The following is a 19,194-nucleotide window of genomic DNA, read 5'->3' as shown; positions in this document are numbered from 1 at the left end:
TGATCCACTGAAGTATGAAGGAGGAAGCTTATAGGACATCACCTTTTGGATGGTGAAAATGAAGAACTTCTTTAAGATGGATTGGGACACAATAATGGTCGTCGAGGAACCATTTGAAGTCCCAAAAGATAAGAAAGGGAAGAAACTCCGACTGCGATATTGGACGAAGGAGCAAATATCACGGGCAAAGGTAAATTCAAAGGTAATATCAATTTTAATTGATATTTTGCCTAATAATGTTGTGATTCATGTAGGTGAATACGAGAACGCCCACGATTTGTGGAGCAAGGTAAAGATGGTTATAGGAGAAGAACTCATGCCTATACAAGAAGAAAGAAAATCCAAAGAAAATGATGAAATGACTCAAGTTGAGGAGGAGTAAACGAAAGTTGATTCATGCTCAACATCCAAGGAGGAGAAGAAAGATGAGGCATTATCTACATCCTTAAGAATTGAAGAAAATTTTAAGACAAGTGAAGAAGAAGAAGAAGTCTTGGAAACCAACTTAGTGAGTATCTCAACCGAAGTGAAGTCAAAGGACCACGTCATTTGCTTCGGGTGCAATGAGAAGGGGCGCTACAAGAGTAGGTGTCTAATGGGTAAGAAGAAGGTAACTCTTAAACTCATTCAAATTAATTTAAATACTAACAAGGGTTGTAGGAATGAAGAAACCTAAGGAAAGAGATTGCACATCATATGCTTCACGTGTGGGGAGAAGTGTCACTACCACACCAAATGCCCCCAAGAAGGGAGAGATCAAGAAGTAAGCGCGATTGAAGAAATGGGAGAAGAAGAGAAGCAAAAGTCAAGGGAGAGCTTTAAGGGTAAGGGAGGTATACCCTAATTTGAAGTGTAATTCAAATTTAAATTCTTATACTCTCATACATGCTAGGAATAATTTTCATTATTTACCCATGTAAAATTTTAGCTTTAAGTATCATGATAGAAATAGGGTAAATGTTAGAGATAACCCTAAGGTACCTATGCATGATAGACCTAGGCAAGTTAAATTCTCATTACCTAAGGAGAAAAAGATAATGAAAAACCAAGGCATTAATCCCAAGAAGGGGAGACACATGCTTAGGAAGGGTAGGTCTAGGAATGTTCAATATGGACATGTTTATTCTAGGTTTAGGAACCTAGAAAGGAAAAATTAAGCTTTGAAGGCAAAGCTTGATAGTTTGGAGAAAACCCTAACTAGATTCACGGTTGGATCTAGAGGGTTAATCATGGTGTTGGGTAGCCAAAGACCCAATAATGATATATCGAGGTTAGGATACCGATCTAATGTCTCCAAGGCTAAGGGAAAATCTTATGCTAGGGTTGATATGACTATATCAAGGAGAAGACAATAAATGGTAAGGGAAACTCATTTAATGGTAAGAAGAAATTAACCAAGTACAAGGTATCCAAGGTTAAAAGGGTTAGGTTTGTAGGTCAAGTGTCACCGGAGGTGCACCGATGTGGCCTAGCAATTGTAGATGAGTCACCAAGGGAGGTGACCAAGGTTAAAAGCTCTAGGGAGAGCTCAAAGAGTTAATTTGGGACTCATGGCAAATGAATCTCAAGTGGATTTTACTTGGGAGTCTAGAGGAACCATGGAGTGTGCAAAATGGTTTGGAGACGGACTTGAGTCTCAAACCTAGAAAATTGGCATACATCGGATGTGTTTCATGCTTAGAAATATGACATTGGGGTCATATAGCATGATAATTGATTTTGGATGTATAGATGTCATATAAACCAATGCTAGGGATGCATTGTGATTTAGTATGGGCAAATACATCAAGAGGAAGCCAAAACTAGAACTTTAGGTCAATGTTCAATTGAATCATTTAGATAGTTTTGGATTTTGTGCCAATCTTGAGATTAGTGATAGATACATTTTTTAATGTATTTTTTCCAAGTAGACATGGGTAAAACAGACCTCTCCACAAAATTTAGAGATTTTTGGATACTTGTGAAATTTTTTTTATGCATTCCTGAAATTAGGTTCAGAATATTGTTTGGGCTAAAAACAGTGTGCCAATCGACTAGTACAGTTACTAGTCGATTGGTAACAATGTATTTCGAACACAGAATGATTCTGTGTGTTGAATTCGATAGGAGCAGTCAACTGATACTTGTGGTAATCGATTGATACCAGTCTGAAACTATTTTCAGCACTGAATTTAGATCAAGTCAGCTCGTATATGTGTATGAGATCCTAGGGGGATAAATACACGAGTTTAGGGTCAGTTTAGATGATAAGTTTCAACAATTAGGATATTTTTGGAGCTTTTTAATATTAGGAAAAGGGGGAGAAGTAAGGTTTAAGTGGGAAAACTTTAAATGTCTTTGCATTTGGTAAAAATCCTAGCTTAATGGGGAGCATAGGTATAGGGGGAGCCTCTTGATAGGTTCTTAAATAGCCATGTGGTAAAATTCCTAGCTCAATGGGGAGCATAGGTGTAGGGGGAGCCTTGGGATAGGTTCCAATGCATGTTTACATTTTCCATTCAGCGGTGTAAGTCCAAGTGTGTAGCCTTGGCAAAGTGAGTCCATTCGGCGGTGTAAGTCCAAGTGTGTAGCCTTGGCAACGTAAGTCTATTCGGTGGTGTAAGTATCCTTGGCAATGTAAGTCCATTGTTTTTAGCATATTGTTTTGCTATTATATTTTCCCTAACTTAAATGTATTGCCAAACATCAAAAAGGGGGAGATTATTGGAGCAATCTCAATGGTGTGTGCGACTATGTGTTTTGGTGTTTGGGCAAAGGGTTTAAGTTAAGTTCACCCTTGTATTTGATATGTGTATCTGAGTTATGCAAGTTTGCAGGATATACATATGACTTAGGTTGATGTCTTCAGGTCCGGTGAAGGATGGAGCATCCGAGGGACCATGGACAAGGCAGCAAGGATAAGGGCCGAGGGAAGCGACTTCGAGGCATACGCGAAGGATGACATTGGGACGAGCCGCGGGCTTTGATGCATCTGAGGGATGAGAGCCAAAGGAAGTAGGCTTGAAGGCGAGAGGTCAAGGATGCAAAGAAGAGTCAAGTGAGTCGTAAGAGTGAGGGTCCGAGTGCTAAGAGATTGTACTCGAGTACCAATCGACTAGTGGTTTCATCAGTCGACTGGTTTAGTCGACTAGGAGCGAACAGAATGCTTCTGTTCGCTCGGCCAGTGTGGATCAGTCGACTAGTACTTTCACCAGTCGAATGGTATCGAGCCGTTGGGTTGTAATGGTCGAATATCCACAGAGGGCAGTCGATTGATGATTTTTGGCAGTCGATTGGTAGGCGGGGTTTCCCAACCCCTGACCTATATAACCAAGGCTTGGAAGCTTGGTTAAGATTGACAAAATTAGCGGTGGTTAACCATAATTAGTAGTTAATAAGTGCTCAAGAGTTCTTTATATTCTAAGAGGTCTTGGTTGGAGTTGTGGTGAGGTTTCTCCACCTACAAGGAAGCTTGAGATAGCTGGAGTTTACCGGAGGTTAATCCACCGACGGATAGGGATCACCCACCTTATGGGCAGTCGTGGAGTAGGAGCCCTAATCTCTGAACCACATTACATCGACGTGTATTGGTTTGCATTTCTCTTCTTGTCTTTAGTTTAGCTTTCATATTTATATTCTTTGTATTCCGCTGTGCTAACAAATACGTAGGAAGCTATCGAATTGGGGGGCGCCGTCTATCCAATCCCCCTTCTAGCCGATCATACAAGATCCCTTACATACCTGTGGGCAACCCAAGATATATCAGTCTAATGATATCAATATAGCAAATATATCACCATCATTGACGACACTATCAACCACTTGTAGAAGATATGGTTGATAAGACATACCAGTCTTTGTCAACTCTCTCAATATTGTAGAGGAAGGCATGGTCATCAGGATATACCGAACACCATCAACTCTCTTAATATCGTAAAGGAGACATGATCATCATCCTCTCATAGGGGACATGGTCAACAAAACACACCAGTCACTATCAACTCTCTCAACATCATAGAGGAGACATGATTGTTAACCTCTCGTAGGATACATGGTCAATAGGACATGCATACAGTGTAATGATGTGCAAGATACTAATACACATAACTCAAACTCAGTCATCATCCATGCAACAATGTGATAAGCATAAGTATATCCAAACATATGATCTATCAATTACATATATCTATATGTATGAAAAGTTCCAACAAGTGTCAACTAAGCATCATGCATAGTAATAATAACACTTATAGTGCACACCACACACGTGTGTACACTACATGATATATACATAATAAATCATAAGCATCTTCCTATGATACACACCATACACGTGCATACGCTATATGATATGCATCATATAACATAAGCATCTACCTATTGTACACACCACACATGTGTGTACACTATATGATATGAATAGCTAAAATGTCAATCATCCTACTATACACACCACACACGTGTGTACAACTATAAGATATAAAAATGAAACAAGACTGCATGGATATAAATAGATCATCGCTAAGATCAAGCATGCAAGTATTGCACTCAGCAAAAAATGTAACGCCCGCCCTTCTTACCCAACCAAAGGCGGCGCTACGTTCTTATACTACTTACGTACATGTTTTACTATAACAGCGGAAGAATAAAAATTTTAAAGAATTTAATTTATTAAGCATAATATCACATATTCTGATTTGTTCAAATGTGCATATATTGAACTTATAACTAAAAATATTAATTTGTCCGAATCGTCCTAGCCGAGCCACCACCACACACATCACTATCTGCTCCTCCTGTTGCTCCGTTGTTCATCCAGCTTTCTCTTTTATCTGCGATACAAGGAAAGTAAGCTATGAGCACTCATGGCTCAGTAAGTTCCTTTCCTACTCACTAAAACCGAGAATCATCGTATATCAAGAATGGATCAACATATCATCGTCTCAACTAATCATAACATAACATATCATTCTATTCAAACATATCATGCATATTTCTTATTCACATATCATTTCATAGAAGCATGATTATCATATCATAAAACAAATAAATCACAAGCATAAGACATACAAGGGCATCATATTCATATCATAACATCACATGACATTAAATCATATCATCATATAATTCAAGCACATATGAATGTAGGCAATGCATCGTGAATTTGAAAACTTATACTTAATAGTACTTGAAATTAATATCATCATCATTTGGGATCCCGGTTTGTACCACATTCATAATGCGTAGGTCCAAGGTAGCAAGTCTTGAGCCCTACCATGCATACATACTAGGCCCGAGTCTTACTCCATCGACCTAGGGCACTCAAAGGCCCATTACTGACGAGGCCCGAGTCTTACTCCATCGACCCCGGGGCGTTTACGGAGCCCACCCTTGGTACAAACCATAAAAATAACTTATCATGCATAACTATCATATCATGTCCTTAACAATCTTTTATGCATTTATTCTTTTCATTTCTTTTCATTATGTATAGTACTTGAAATTAATATCATCATCATTTGGGATCCCGGTTTGTACCACATACATAATGCGTAGGTCCAAGGTAGCAAGTCTTGAGCCCTACCATGCATACATACTAGGCCCGAGTCTTACTCCATCGACCTAGGGCACTCAAAGGCCCATTACTGAGAGGCTCGAGTCTTACTCCATCGACCCCGGGGCGTTTACGGAGCCCACCCTTGGTACAAACCATAAAAATAACTTATCATGCATAACTATCATATCATGTCCTTAACAATCTTTCATGCATTTATTCTTTTCATTTCTTTTCATTATGTATAGCATTTTCTATGCTATCACATATCATAACATAACTTCATTTCTTTTCATTATGTATAGCATTTTCTATGCTATAACACATCATGGCATATTTCATAATATAACTTCATTATGCATATCATTTCGTAACTAAAGCAATCATGCATTCTAACTTATTATCATATCATTTTCATCATACAACATGGCATAGACATATTTAATTTTTGTTCTAGGGTTTCTAGGGCATCTATCCCTTCATGGCCGAACACATAATGATTCATTTAGGTCATACAAACATGTATCACATTCACACATTATCAAGTTTTCATAAGAAGTACTTTTAACTCCTTAGGTTTCATTTCCAAGGCCTCTAGGTCCTTTAAACCTTACTTGGCCGAAATTCATAGAATATAAACTTCCTTTAAGTGGCCTAAAGCATGGGAAACCTAAGTAAATTTCATAGCAAGATTTACTAAGAACATCATACACAAGGTTGGATCATAAACAAGCTAGGACTCTTGTGATCTTACATGTCATAAATCATGTAACTAATTTTCTACATTCCAATTAAACATGAGAGCATTAATCATCTTTCATAACATAATATCACAGAGGTCATTGAGCATATTAGAATTTTGTTTAAGCTTCTCTAAACCATCACCTTACCATGGCCGAAATATTAAGAGTAAGGTTGATGAGTTTCTTTCAACATACAAGCATACAACTCTTAAGAACTTTATATCATATAAGCATAGTTATTTTAAATTCAAGGTCCTCCTAACCCTAAATTCTTTCTTGGCCGAAACATGAGAGTGGGGTTCTTTTGGTTCCAATCAACTTCCAAGCAAGAAAACCATAGGAAGGTCCCTAGCATTTCATAGAGGGAACCTTGCACTAGTTTGGTTAGACAATAATTTTCCTAACCTATTTACAATATTTTTGATTGAAATTCTAGGGTTACATACACCTCTGATCATGCATCATATATGTATAAAAACATAGGGGAAAACTTTCTTTCAAGGCATAGAAAAAAAATTCGAAAATCACATGAAAGCCTTGTACCGCAGGTGAGGGGAAGCTTACCTTCTTTGCTTAAGTTTCCTAGAGTTGAGAACTTGCTTGTGGACCTTTCTTCCTTGCTTGCTTTGCTCGGCACCAATGGAGGAAGAAGTGGCTAGGTCTTTTGGTGGAGAGGAGGAGCAGATAGTGATGTGTGTGGTGGTGGCTCGGCTAGGACGATTCGGACAAATTAATATTTTTAGTTATAAGTTCAATATATGCACATTTGAACAAATCAGAATATGTGATATTATGCTTAATAAATTAAATTCTTTAAAATTTTTATTCTTCCGCTGTTATAGTAAAACATGTACGTAAGTAGTATAAGAACGTAGCGCCGCCTTTGGTTGGGTAAGAAGGGCGGGCGTTACAGCAAGTTTTAGCCAGCTCACTACACACACATCAAGCTCCTTCCCGCCGCTCCAAGTAAGTACAGTTGCATAATTTATTTGTATGCAAAATAGTATGATACTCTAAGATACATGAATGGTAGCCTAGGAAGGATACCTTAAGCTATACCCTAGAGAATGGTGCATGATGATAAGTAGGATGCATGAATGGTAGCCTAGATACAAGAACCTTAGGCTATAACATAAGAGGAATAATGAATCTTTAAAATCTTGTAGAAATGGACTATATCCCATTCGAATACGATCCCGAGGATGTAGAATATTTTGGCGAATACCTCGAGTTCGCGGATGAACCCGATATGCTGGAATACTTCGACAACTATGTGAGCGACTCGGAATCTCCAGAACACGGCGAGTTCGGAGAGGAAGATCTCGAGGAAATTGAGGAAGGGAATTCGGATGATAATGAAGATGAAGATTCAGAAATTATGGAATATTATGAAGGAGAGAACGAGTTTCCTGAGATGGGCGAGGATGAATTTAACCTTGCTGAATACATGGAAATGGGTTTCAACCCCAACGATATAATAGACTTCGAGTGGGGACTGAACAACCTCGAGGGGGAACTAAACGAAGACCCGATGGAACCGGACGAACATGTTGAAGAAGACGAGGGAATGGATGAAGAGACAATAATCGACCCGGAAGAGGCATCGGAGATTCAACCTCCGATAATGCCTGATCCACCCCAGAATGATCTGGGCAAGTCGATACAGGTTGGGTTGATGATGACTACTGCTATCATGTCCTTTATGGCAGGAGTAGTCACAACCTACCTGGCCTTTTAAGAGAAGAAGTTATGAAAAAAAAAATGTAATAAAAGCTTTTGATGAATAAAAAAGAGCAGAAATTGTCATTCTAAGTTCGGGGACGAACTTTCAATAAGTAGGGGAGTTTGTAACACCCCTAGAAAGCCTAGATAAAGTAAGGGCAATGAGAGTACGAATGTAATGAAAAGAATGTGTAGATAGTCTACGTTGAATGTTACGATGGGAAGGATTTAGATGATTAAAAACTTTATGAAAGAAAATAAAGTTGAGAATATAAAGTTCTATACATGATTTATAATGCAAGGAATTAATGTAAACAAAAGAAATATGAGATATTATATATGAATGTATGAAATATTTATGCATAATGCATATACATGAATTATTTTGTACAAAAATATGTTAGGAGAAGGATTTGATCCTTGGTTCTCTTGTGGATGCATGCATGTGTTAACCAAGTGTGATAGGAGTGAATATTATAAGAGGAGAGATGGGAATTATAATTAAAGGAAAGAAAGGAGAGAAATTAAGAGAAAGAAAAGAGAGAAACTCAAGAAGCATTTCTCTAGCATATTCTTTCTCATTAAGAGGAGAAGTAAATGAGGAGGATGAATCAAGTCAAGTTTTCCTCCCCTCACTTTAGTATAAATAGGCATGGAGGGGGCGGGCTTCATCCTCAACTCACTCTCCTCCTCTCCTCCATTTGTGCCGAGCACTCTCCCTCCCTCTTTCCTCTTGTTGCCGAGAGCAACAACTCTCCCCCTTCTTTCTTTCTTTTTGTTGCCGAGCAACACAAGAGGAAGAAGCCTCCTCTTCTTCCTCCTCCTCTCCACCAAAAGACCTAGCCACTTCTTCCTCCATTGGTGCCGAGCAAAGCAAGCAAGGAAGAAAGGTCCACAAGCAAGTTCTCAACTCTAGGAAACTTAAGCAAAGAAGGTAAGCTTCCCCTCACCTGCGGTACAAGGCTTTCATGTAATTTTCGGATTCTTTTTCTATGCCTTGAAAGAAAGTTTTCCCCTATGTTTTTATACATATATGATGCATGATCAGAGGTGTATGTAACCCTAGAATTTCAATCAAAAATATTGTAAAAGTTAACCTTTCTCGATCTTTGGGCTTTAGAGCAATGAAAGATCACTAAGATCTCCTTCTACGAGTGAATCCTCAGAGGTAAAGAAGCCTTGTACAAGCGTGGAAAGCGTCAATTAAAAGCACAAAATTGGAATGAGATTACAGAAAGTGTGTTGTACGAAAAGGACAACAAGCTCTCCTTTTATAGCCCTGTGATCAGATTTGACCATTGGCTGACATAGCAACTTCGGACGCCTGGAGTGGGTTTGGACGCCCCTAGTGGTGCACCTTATCTACTCGCAACAACTTGATGATAATACTTTATCAGAACTCGAGTGCTTGGACCAGTCCGAGTGCTTGGAGTATTGTTGATGTGGACTCTGAATCGTCATTCACAGTAATGTCTGGAAGAGGCATCTGTTCAGTACCAGGCTGGTCTAGGCGCTTGGAGTCCGGGCGCCCAAACCTAGTCCGGGTGCCTTGACCAACTCCAGGCACCTGAATAAGTCAACACAGAGTTGACTTGTCTGACTACTACTTCAGTTGCTTGGGTGATTTTCCCGCCATTCAGAGTTGAGCTTGTTGATATAGTCTGACCTGGCTGTTGTTTTGATGTTGACACTGATTTAAGTTTGTATCAGATAGTGTTTAAACTCAGAATGACTACTGATCGAGGTTGATCAGTTGGGAGGGAAAGTCCTGGTGAGTGAAGCCAGGCAAGGGAAATCCAAATGGGTCAAGATATCTGGTGAAAAGTCCAAGCAGGGAGCTTGGCACGGGAAAAGTCCAAGTATGGTAACTTGGCACGGAATGGTCAGAGAGGGCTCGGTAGCTCGTTCTCTGGACCGGACGAAGTCGGAGAGGGCTCGGTAGCTCGTTCTCCGGACTAGGTCAGAGAGGGCTCGGTAGCTCGTTCTCTGGACCGGACGAAGTCAGAGAGGGCTCGGTAGCTCGTTCTCCGGACTAGGTCAGAGAGGGCTCGGTAGCTCGTTCTCTGGACCGGATGAAGTCGGAGAGGGCTCGGTAGCTCGTTCTCCGGATTAAGTCAGAGAGAGACTTAAGTGGACTTTCAATGGCACATTGGATCGGTCGGTAGACCGATCCAGTGACACAAGAATCAGTGGATCGGTCGGCAGACCGATCCAGTGAAACTAAGTTCCACGGATCGGTCTGATGACCGATCAGATGACACTCAGTAGCACACTGAGTGCAATCTGATCGGTCAGGGAGACCGATTAGGAGAAGAGCCTGCAGAAGAAAGAAAAGAGGTGGATCGGTCTGTGGACCGATCCACCCTCAATCTGATCGGTCTACCGACCGATCAGAGAACACTCAGTAGCACACTGAGTGCAATCTGATCGGTCAGGGAGACCAATCAGGAGAAGAGACTGCAAAGAAAGAAAAGAGGTGGATCGGTCTGTGGACCGATCCACACTCAATCTGATCGGTCACTACGACCGATCAGAATGGTCTCAGACCGATCAGGCTTTTGCCTGATCGGTCCAAGGCACTGTGATCGGTCTGGTGACCGATCCACACACTCTGATTTGTTCGTTGTATCAACGATTCCTTCACTGCTTTTGATATATCTCATTCATTTATGTGATGTAATCCTCTGTGCTATTAGCTTTTGAGTTTGCAGGTTAACAGGTATCATTCCAAGCCTAATTTCAAATTAAGTTCGTAAGAGGAATGCGACAAATGGTCTTTCTGTTGGTTTCAGCGGCGCATGGTGCATTTCAGGCATCAACGGATACTGCTGTGATCTGGCTGCGATCTGCTTGACTCCTGGGGATTGGTTCGAGCTCAGAAGACGCCAGTGTTGACTGTGATATCATTGGTGTGAGTTCAGAGAATCAGAGAAGGAGGAAAAGGGATTGGCTGCAGCGCTGATTTGCGCAGTTTGGACCAGATTTGTGACAGCAGAGATCAGGTTTTGAGAAGTAGTAAAAACAGCGAGAGGGGAACAAGAACAGAACACGAAAGAAAAGCTTGAAAGAAAAGTCTGTGCTGTTGTGCGAAGTTCTTGAGCTCTCGGGTGAACTGCGATCTCTGTTTTCTGCTACTGATTCTCGCGTGGTTGTAAGCATTTCTATTCTCCTTTGCCACCGAGTTTCTGTAAGTCTCGTGCCTTACCTTAGATATTTCTTGAGACTTTGTGGGAAGGTTACTCCACCTAGAAGGAGGATCTTTAGCCGGAATTCTTCCGGGGTGCGATCTACCGAAGATCAAGAAGTCGTCCACCTTACGGACACGCCGAGGAGTAGGGGCAAGTTATCCCCGAACCTCGTAAATCTGTGTATCAGTGTTTGTGCTGTTTTTCGTTTTGTTTTAGTTTGCTTATTCCGCTGCGCTAACTAGTTTCTGTGTAGAACTCTTTGCTTAAGTTTTTTTTTTTTAAAGAGGCTATTCACCCCCCCTCTAGCCATCTAAGATCCCAACAGAGCTCACCTAAACTCAACTCTGACCTTCTCCTCAAGTAGTCTATCACTCTGATTTCTCATTTCTTGAAAGTGTCGTGTGCATCCTTTTTGTCCGTCGATGTACTCTTCTGCAACACCTCGTCCTTTAGATGCATTCGAGCCTATCGATTGGCTTCCCGTGCCATCATTCTCGCTAGCTGCGTCTTCTGCTCAACTTTCTGTGTTCCTAAATCCATGTACACTTAGACACAAGACATCAAATATGAACAACCTAACTTAACCCGGTTGATAATAGTAAAACTCATTTGGGGTACTTACAAGCTCCTCTTTTTTTGATGTGCATCAACGCAAGTTAAGTTAGGGTAAAGAATACAATAAAATAAGTAGTTATTGCAAGTTAATACAATAATTTGGCAATTATAAGTAAGTAAATCATTTTAAAATCTATACCTCCCCCTAGACTTAATCTCTAATTCTCCTCCTTTAATCATATAAAAAATAGGGAAAATAGGGGGAAAAAAAGTAGTAAAGAAAAATATTAGAAATATGTCTAGGGGTGTAAAACAGATTTTCCAAAGATATATCTTTTAATTGAAGTTATTTTCGAATAAATATTTTTTTTATCAATTAATTATCTATTTTGCTAAAAATAATTTAAAATTTATTTTTAAGTTTAGAAAAATCTTGACTATTTTTTGTCCATATTAATCATAATTAATTTAAGTATGATAAAAAAAATTTATACATAGAATCTTTTTATTTTAACCATATAAAATATTTTAAACACATTGAGTTATTTTCAAAAATAAAATTTATAAAAATAAAAAATATCATCTAAAAATTTTGCTGATTTTTCTCACTATCCAAAATATAATGTTAACTTCCTGAAAAATCAAGATTTTTTTAAAATTAATCTATGAAAATAATTTAAATTTTAAATTACATATTTTGATTAAAAATTCATAAAAAAAATCAGATAATTATAGAAAAATTCTGAAAATTTTTATTCTAATAGAAAACATAACTTATGACTACAAAAAAAAAAGAAGTTATGTTTTTGAAAAATAAATTTTCTAAACATTTTTAATTATCAAAACTCATTTTCTGAAAGAAGAATTTTAATAATAAACATAACGAGTAGAAAATTTTGAAAATATTTCTTTGAGTAGATAATATTTTTATTTTGTACAGAAATTTTTTTAACCCTAATTATGAATACTAAGTGTATGAAATAATTAAATTTTACAATCAATATTAAAATTAAGCTAAATTTATATTTGAAGTATGCATAAAACTTACTTTAATTTAGACTAAACATGATTTAGAAACTCAAAATAAGTTTTTTCCTATTGGATTTATCAAATACTTTTTAGAAATAAACTTTCTATTACTTTTACTATTCCCCCCCCCCCCCCTAAGTTAAGTCTACCATAATTTCTAAAATTTGAATTTAAGTATGCATCATTCTTTTTCAGTAATTCTATTTGTCCTTTTAATTTTACATTTCCATTTTTAACTTTATCAAATTCTTCTAGTGGGCATGCTTTAGCTAAGATTGTTTTTAATTTTTTTTTATTTTTCAATTTGATATTCTTAGACTTGAGTTTGCATAATGATCTAGGCATCAAGGTTATACCTTCATAAAATTTGTTAGGTGGAAGAAGGCATACCTCACATACTATATCGGTTTTGAAGTTTGACTCTTCCCCTTAATTGTTGCTTTCCTTTGAAGTACCTCCCCCTTCATCGATTCTCTCCTCTTGGTGACTCGCCATTAGTGCTAGTCCGACATACTCCTCCAGTTCAGACTCTAATGACGACTCGTCCCATGTTGCCTTCAGCTTCTTGTACTTGGATTTGCGTAGCCCTTTGTTTTTCTCCCTCCTTTTTAGCTTCGAGCAGTTATCCTTGATGTGTCATTCCTCATCATAGTTGCAGCATTTAATCTTTCTTTTGCCTCTTGGATTTTTCTTGGCTTACAGCTTATTAAATTTGTTAGATCTAAAACACTTTTTAAACTTCCTTATCATATATGCTTCTTGATCTGTGTCGAGTGAGAAATCAGAATCTAACCCAATCTTCTTTGATTTTAGTGCTATGTTTAGGTTTGGCAGGTCCTTCTCTTTTAAGCTTACATATCTAGACTCATGAAGTTTCAAGGTTGAAAACAAACTATCTAACGTACTTACATCCAAATCCTTAGAAATATAATAGGAATCACTTACTGGTGACCATATCGAGGTTCCTAGAAACACATTTAGAGTAAACAGTAGAGAGTCTCAATTAGTTACCTTTTCTCTGAGGTTTGAGAGCCTTGTGATGAGCTCCTTGATCTTTGCTTGAAAAATGGCAACTGAATCACCTTTCTCTAATTTTAGGTTGCTTAGTTGATTTCTAAGTAGATCTCTTTTGGTTAGCTTTGTTTCAGATGTGCTTTTATGTAGTTCTAGGAATTTCTCCCAGAGTTCCTTTACAGAGTTGTAGGTGCCTATGCAATTTAGTTCCTGAGGCGGTAGTATGCTCAAGAGATGGAATTCAACTTTTCCATTCGTCATGAACTCGATCTGCTGCTTCTTTATCCACAAGTCTTCTTCTTTTTCTTTGTCGTTCATGTCTTTGGGTGCTTCAAAATTGTATTTAATAATTAATAATATATCAAAATTGATCTTAAAGAATACCTCTATTTTCTTCTTTTAGATAACAAAATCCCCCTCAAACTTTGCTTGATGAATGTTCGCTCCAGCCATTTTTTCTTTAGACAGCTTTTCCATTCGCCATGAACTCAGCCTACTGCTTCTTTGTCTACAAGTCCTCTTCTTTTTCTTTGCCATTCACGTCTTTGGGTGCTTCAAAACTGTATTTAATAGTTAATAATATATCAAAATTGGTCTTAAAGAATATCTCCATTTTCTTCTTCCAGATAGCGAAATCCCCCTTAAACTTTGGTGGATGAATGTCCGCTCCAGTCATTTTTACTTCAGACGGTGGTTAGTTCTTCTGAAGTGTCCTCACTCGATACCAATTGTAGATCCCAGTGTGGCCGGCAAATGAAGGTGAATTGCCTGAAATAAAAGTTAAGCTTTCTCGATATTTTGGATTTAGTAAATACACACTTAATTAAAGTAAAATGAAATGCATAAAATTAAATATGAGACAACTAGATTTACATGGTTTGCAATCAAATAATTGTTAATTCAAGGCAATGAAAGCTCACTAAGATCTCCTTCTCGAGCGAATCCTCAAAAGCGGAGAAGCCTTGTACAAGTGTTGAAAGTGTAAATTAAAACCATAGAATTGGAAATGAGATTATAGAAAGTGTGTTGTACTAAAAGGAGAACAAGCTCTTCTTTTATAGCCCTTTGGTCAGATTTGACCGTTGGCTGACGTGGCAACTTTGAGTGTTTAGAGGGTGTCCCCAGTGGTGCACCTTATCTACTTGCAATAGTTTGATGATAACACTTTATCGAAACTCGAGTGCTTGGATCGATCTAGGCGCTTAGAGTGTTGCTAACGTGGACTCTGAATTGTCATCCGTAGCAACTTCTCGAACAAGCGCCTGTTCGGTACCAGGATGGTCCGAGCGCCCGAACCTAGTCTAGGCCCTCGAACATGGTTCAGGCGCTTAAGAGTCTGGGCACCTGGACTTGGTTCAAGTGCTTATAAAAATCAACACAAGGTTGACTTATCTGGTTGCTGCTCCAGTTGCTTGGGTGATTCTCAGGTCATCCATAGTTGAGTTCACCTAAACTCAACTTCGGTCTTCTCCTCGAGCAGTCTTCTGCTATGGCTTATCATCCCTCGGAAGCACTGCACACATCCTTCTTGTCTGCCGGTATACTCTTCCATAGCACCTCATCCCTCAGATGCACCGAGCCCATCAACTCACTTCTCGTGCCATCATTCTCGCTAGTTGTATCTTCCGCTCAACTTCTTATATTTTTAAGTCCCTGTACACTTAAACACAAGGCATCAAATATGCAGAGCCTAACTTAATCAGGTTGATCATATCAAAACTCACTCAGGGTATTTACAGTAATGGTTACAAACAAAGTCCCACATTGAAAACATATAGAAAGGATCATAAACTTATAAGGAAAAGATATCTTCATTGGTATGAGATATTTTGGGTAAAATTCAAAAATAAAACTATGAGAACTTAGGTCCAAAGTGGACAATATCATACTATTGTGAAGATATCGGAAATTGAATCAAGAGACATCTCGCACTCATCCTGTGTAATACACGTTGAGGATCACATTAGATAACTCTAAATGACTTCATTACATTATTTGCATTTGTGGAAGAGGGCTTATTGAGGCATCTCGTTTGATAAAGGCAATACAATCTTTTGAGTTTGTGATTACTCTTCATTTAATGCAATCATTATTGAGAATAACAAATGAGTTGTCATGAGGAAAGATCAAGATATTGAAAATGCTATTAGATTGGTTGATATTTCTAAACAATGCCTTCAATCAATAAGGGATGATGGGTAGAGTTCTTCGTTAGTTGTGACTTTCAATTTTTATGGAAAATATTTTATTCATGTTCTCAATATGGATGATCCATTTGTAGCTCGAGCAAGATCATGACCTAGAATTGAAGAAACGAAAAATTTCCATCACTGTCATGTTGAATTATTCAACATCATTATTGATATGTAGTTACAAGAGCTAAATAGTTGATTTAATAAGACCATCAATGAATTGGTACTGTGTTGCATGCTTAATCTATCTAATTCTTTACTTTTTTAGATAATCAAAAGTTGATTCGATTAGCCTAAGTTTAGCCCAGAGATTTTTCCTTTTAGAATTCTTAAATCAATTTCAGACTTTCATCATAGATATTCGCTTAGATGTTAAATTTTCAAATTTGAAGGGATTAAATGACACAACTGACAGTGGAAAATAAAAGGGGCATAACATATCCATTAGTTTGTAAACTTTTAACATTTGCTTTGATTTTACCTGTTGTAGCTTGGAGAGAGCATTTTTAACTATGATGATTATGAAGATTTGATTTTGCAATAGAATGGATGATTAATGGTTAAATGACTCTTTTGATGATATATATTAAAAAAAGATATATTTAGTAACTTATCAAATAATTGTATCACGATTTATTATTAAAAAATAAAAAAATGTAAAGGTTAATTGTAGGTCATATTTGAATTGATGATTATATTTTATTTTTTTATTAGTTTTTTAGTTTATATAAATTCTAAATAGTAAAAATAAACTTAGGAATAGTAAAAATAAATATTTAGAGAAGAGAAAGAAACTTTTATAAAGAGTGCAAGAGGAGTATAATGAAAATATGTTGTATGATCTTCATAGTATGAAGGGTAGATAAGCGAAATAAGAAATCTGAAAACATATACGAGCGGTCGGTAAAATGTTGTTGTTTTTTCATTTCACAAATAATGATTTGTATGATATCTAGAGTGGTCAGACGGACTGATCTGTAGTGCGATGGATCGATTCATAGTGGACAGTCATTTGATAGGGTGGGATGAATTGAGCTGTCATCTTGATGGATTGAGAAATTCCTAATCCAACTCAACTTAAGATGGATTATAGATTAAGCGGGTCAACTCACAAGCCTACTAAAAAAATAAAAAGTTTATGGCAAGCTTGGATTAATTTACAGATTGCTCATACAGTAAAGAGAAAATGTTTATAAAGTAAACTAAATTTAATACCTATTACTCAGGAAAACTGTCAAAGTAAGTTAAGAAAATTTACTATAAAGATGGATAAACCAATTTAATAACCCAATTATAATATAAGAGAAGCACCAAGACCTCAACAATGGTTCAAAGTGCATAAGTTATTGCTTCAACATTTCTTCAACCTACGAGTCAATTTAGGCTCGTCACGACACGATCTACACGGGTCACAAGCCCATCACGACACGATCTACACGGGTCACAGGCCTAGACGAATTGCTCTATGTTCAAGCTTGTTTGATAAGGTAACCAAGCCGAGTTGAGCCGAGCTTAAAATGAATCAAGCTTTTGAAATGATTGTTCAAGCTTGGTTGAGTTTATTTTTTTTATGAGTTTGAGCATGTTTGAAGTTTGGCTTGAGCTTGACTTATTTAGATGTTATCGAGCTCTTAATTCAAGCTTAACTTGAGCTTGGTTCGAGCTTGATTTGTTTAGATGTTATCGAACTCTCAATTCAAGCTTATTTGATTGTTTGAAAATTTTAATTGTTTGATTGATTATTGAGTTTGATAATTTAAATTTATTTGTTTATTTTATTTTATTATTTATTTAGCATATTGAAAAGAGTTTTATTAATGAATATGATTCATGAACATTATTCACGAACGTTGTTCACGAATATTATTCACAAACATTAACGAGCTGAACATATATGTGCTCAAATTTATTTATTTAGGGGGCATTTGGTTCTTTCCTAGGAATAGGAATCGGAATAGGAATCATTGTATTGTGGAATGGGAATGAGTATGAGCATGAATATCACTCTTAAAAGCAATGTTTGGTTACTTGCAAATTTTCTATCGGAATAAATTAAAATTTTCTTTTTTACCCTTAAAGGAAAATAAGAGAAAAAATTAGATGTGAGAGAAAGATGAATGTGAGAGAAAAATAAATTTTCTTTTTTACCCTTAAAGGAAAATAAGAGAAAAAATTAGATGTGAGAGAAAGATGAATGTGAGAGAAAAATATGATAAAGAGAATGATGAGAGAGAAAGTATGATAAGAAAGAATGAAGAGAGAGAAAGTGTGATGAGAGAAAATGAGAAAAGAGAGTGTGATAGGAGAGAGCATGATGAGAGAAGATGAGAGAGAAAATATGATGTGAGAGAAAGTATGATGGGAAAGGATGAAGAAAGAGAAAATATAATGAAAAAAGAGGGGAGAAAGTGTGATGAAAGAGATTGAGGAGAGAGAAAGTATGAGGAGAGATAAAGTGTGATGAAAAAAAAGTGAACAGTGAGTGTGATGGGAGAGATTGAGGAGAGAGAAAGTATGATGAAAGAGAAAGTGTGTTGAGGAAAAAAAAGGAGAGAGTGTGACAAGAGAGATTGAGGAGAGAGAAAGTGTGATGAGAGCGAAAATGTGATGAGAAAAAAAAGAAAAAAGAGTGATGAGAGAGATTGAGAAGAGAGAAAGTATGATGAGAAAAAAAAGAAGGAAGAGATTGAAAGTGTAATGAGAAAAAAAAGGAAAGAGAGTGTGATAGGAGAGATTAAGGAGAGAGAAAGTGTGTGATAAAATGATGAGAGAGAAAATATGATGAGAGAGAACAAGGAGAGAGAAGTGATATGAAAGAAAAAATAAATAAATATATTTTGATATTTGATATTAAGGGAGAAAATTTTAGTTTTACGTCAAGGGTATTTTTGGAATAAGGAAATATTTTGATTGATGAAAATAGGGTAATGACTCATTGAAGGGGAGGTACATGGGAATGAGTCATTACCTAATTTCAAGGATTCATTCCCTTATTTATATTCCTATTCCTATAATCCAAACATTAACAATGACAATCAATGATTCTCATTTCCATTCCCCACTCCTATTTCTCTAAACCAAACGTCCTCTTAGTTTAACGAGCTATTTAATCGTATTTATTTAATTAATCTTGTTTAATTAATCTTGTTTAATTAATCTTATGTATATTGAATGAATATAAATAAATTTTTATTAAATTGAACACTAAATTTATTCAT

Source organism: Zingiber officinale, chromosome 3B, assembly GCF_018446385.1.
Source record: "Zingiber officinale cultivar Zhangliang chromosome 3B, Zo_v1.1, whole genome shotgun sequence".
Lineage (NCBI taxonomy): Eukaryota > Viridiplantae > Streptophyta > Magnoliopsida > Zingiberales > Zingiberaceae > Zingiber > Zingiber officinale.
This window is presented reverse-complemented; position numbering follows the sequence as displayed.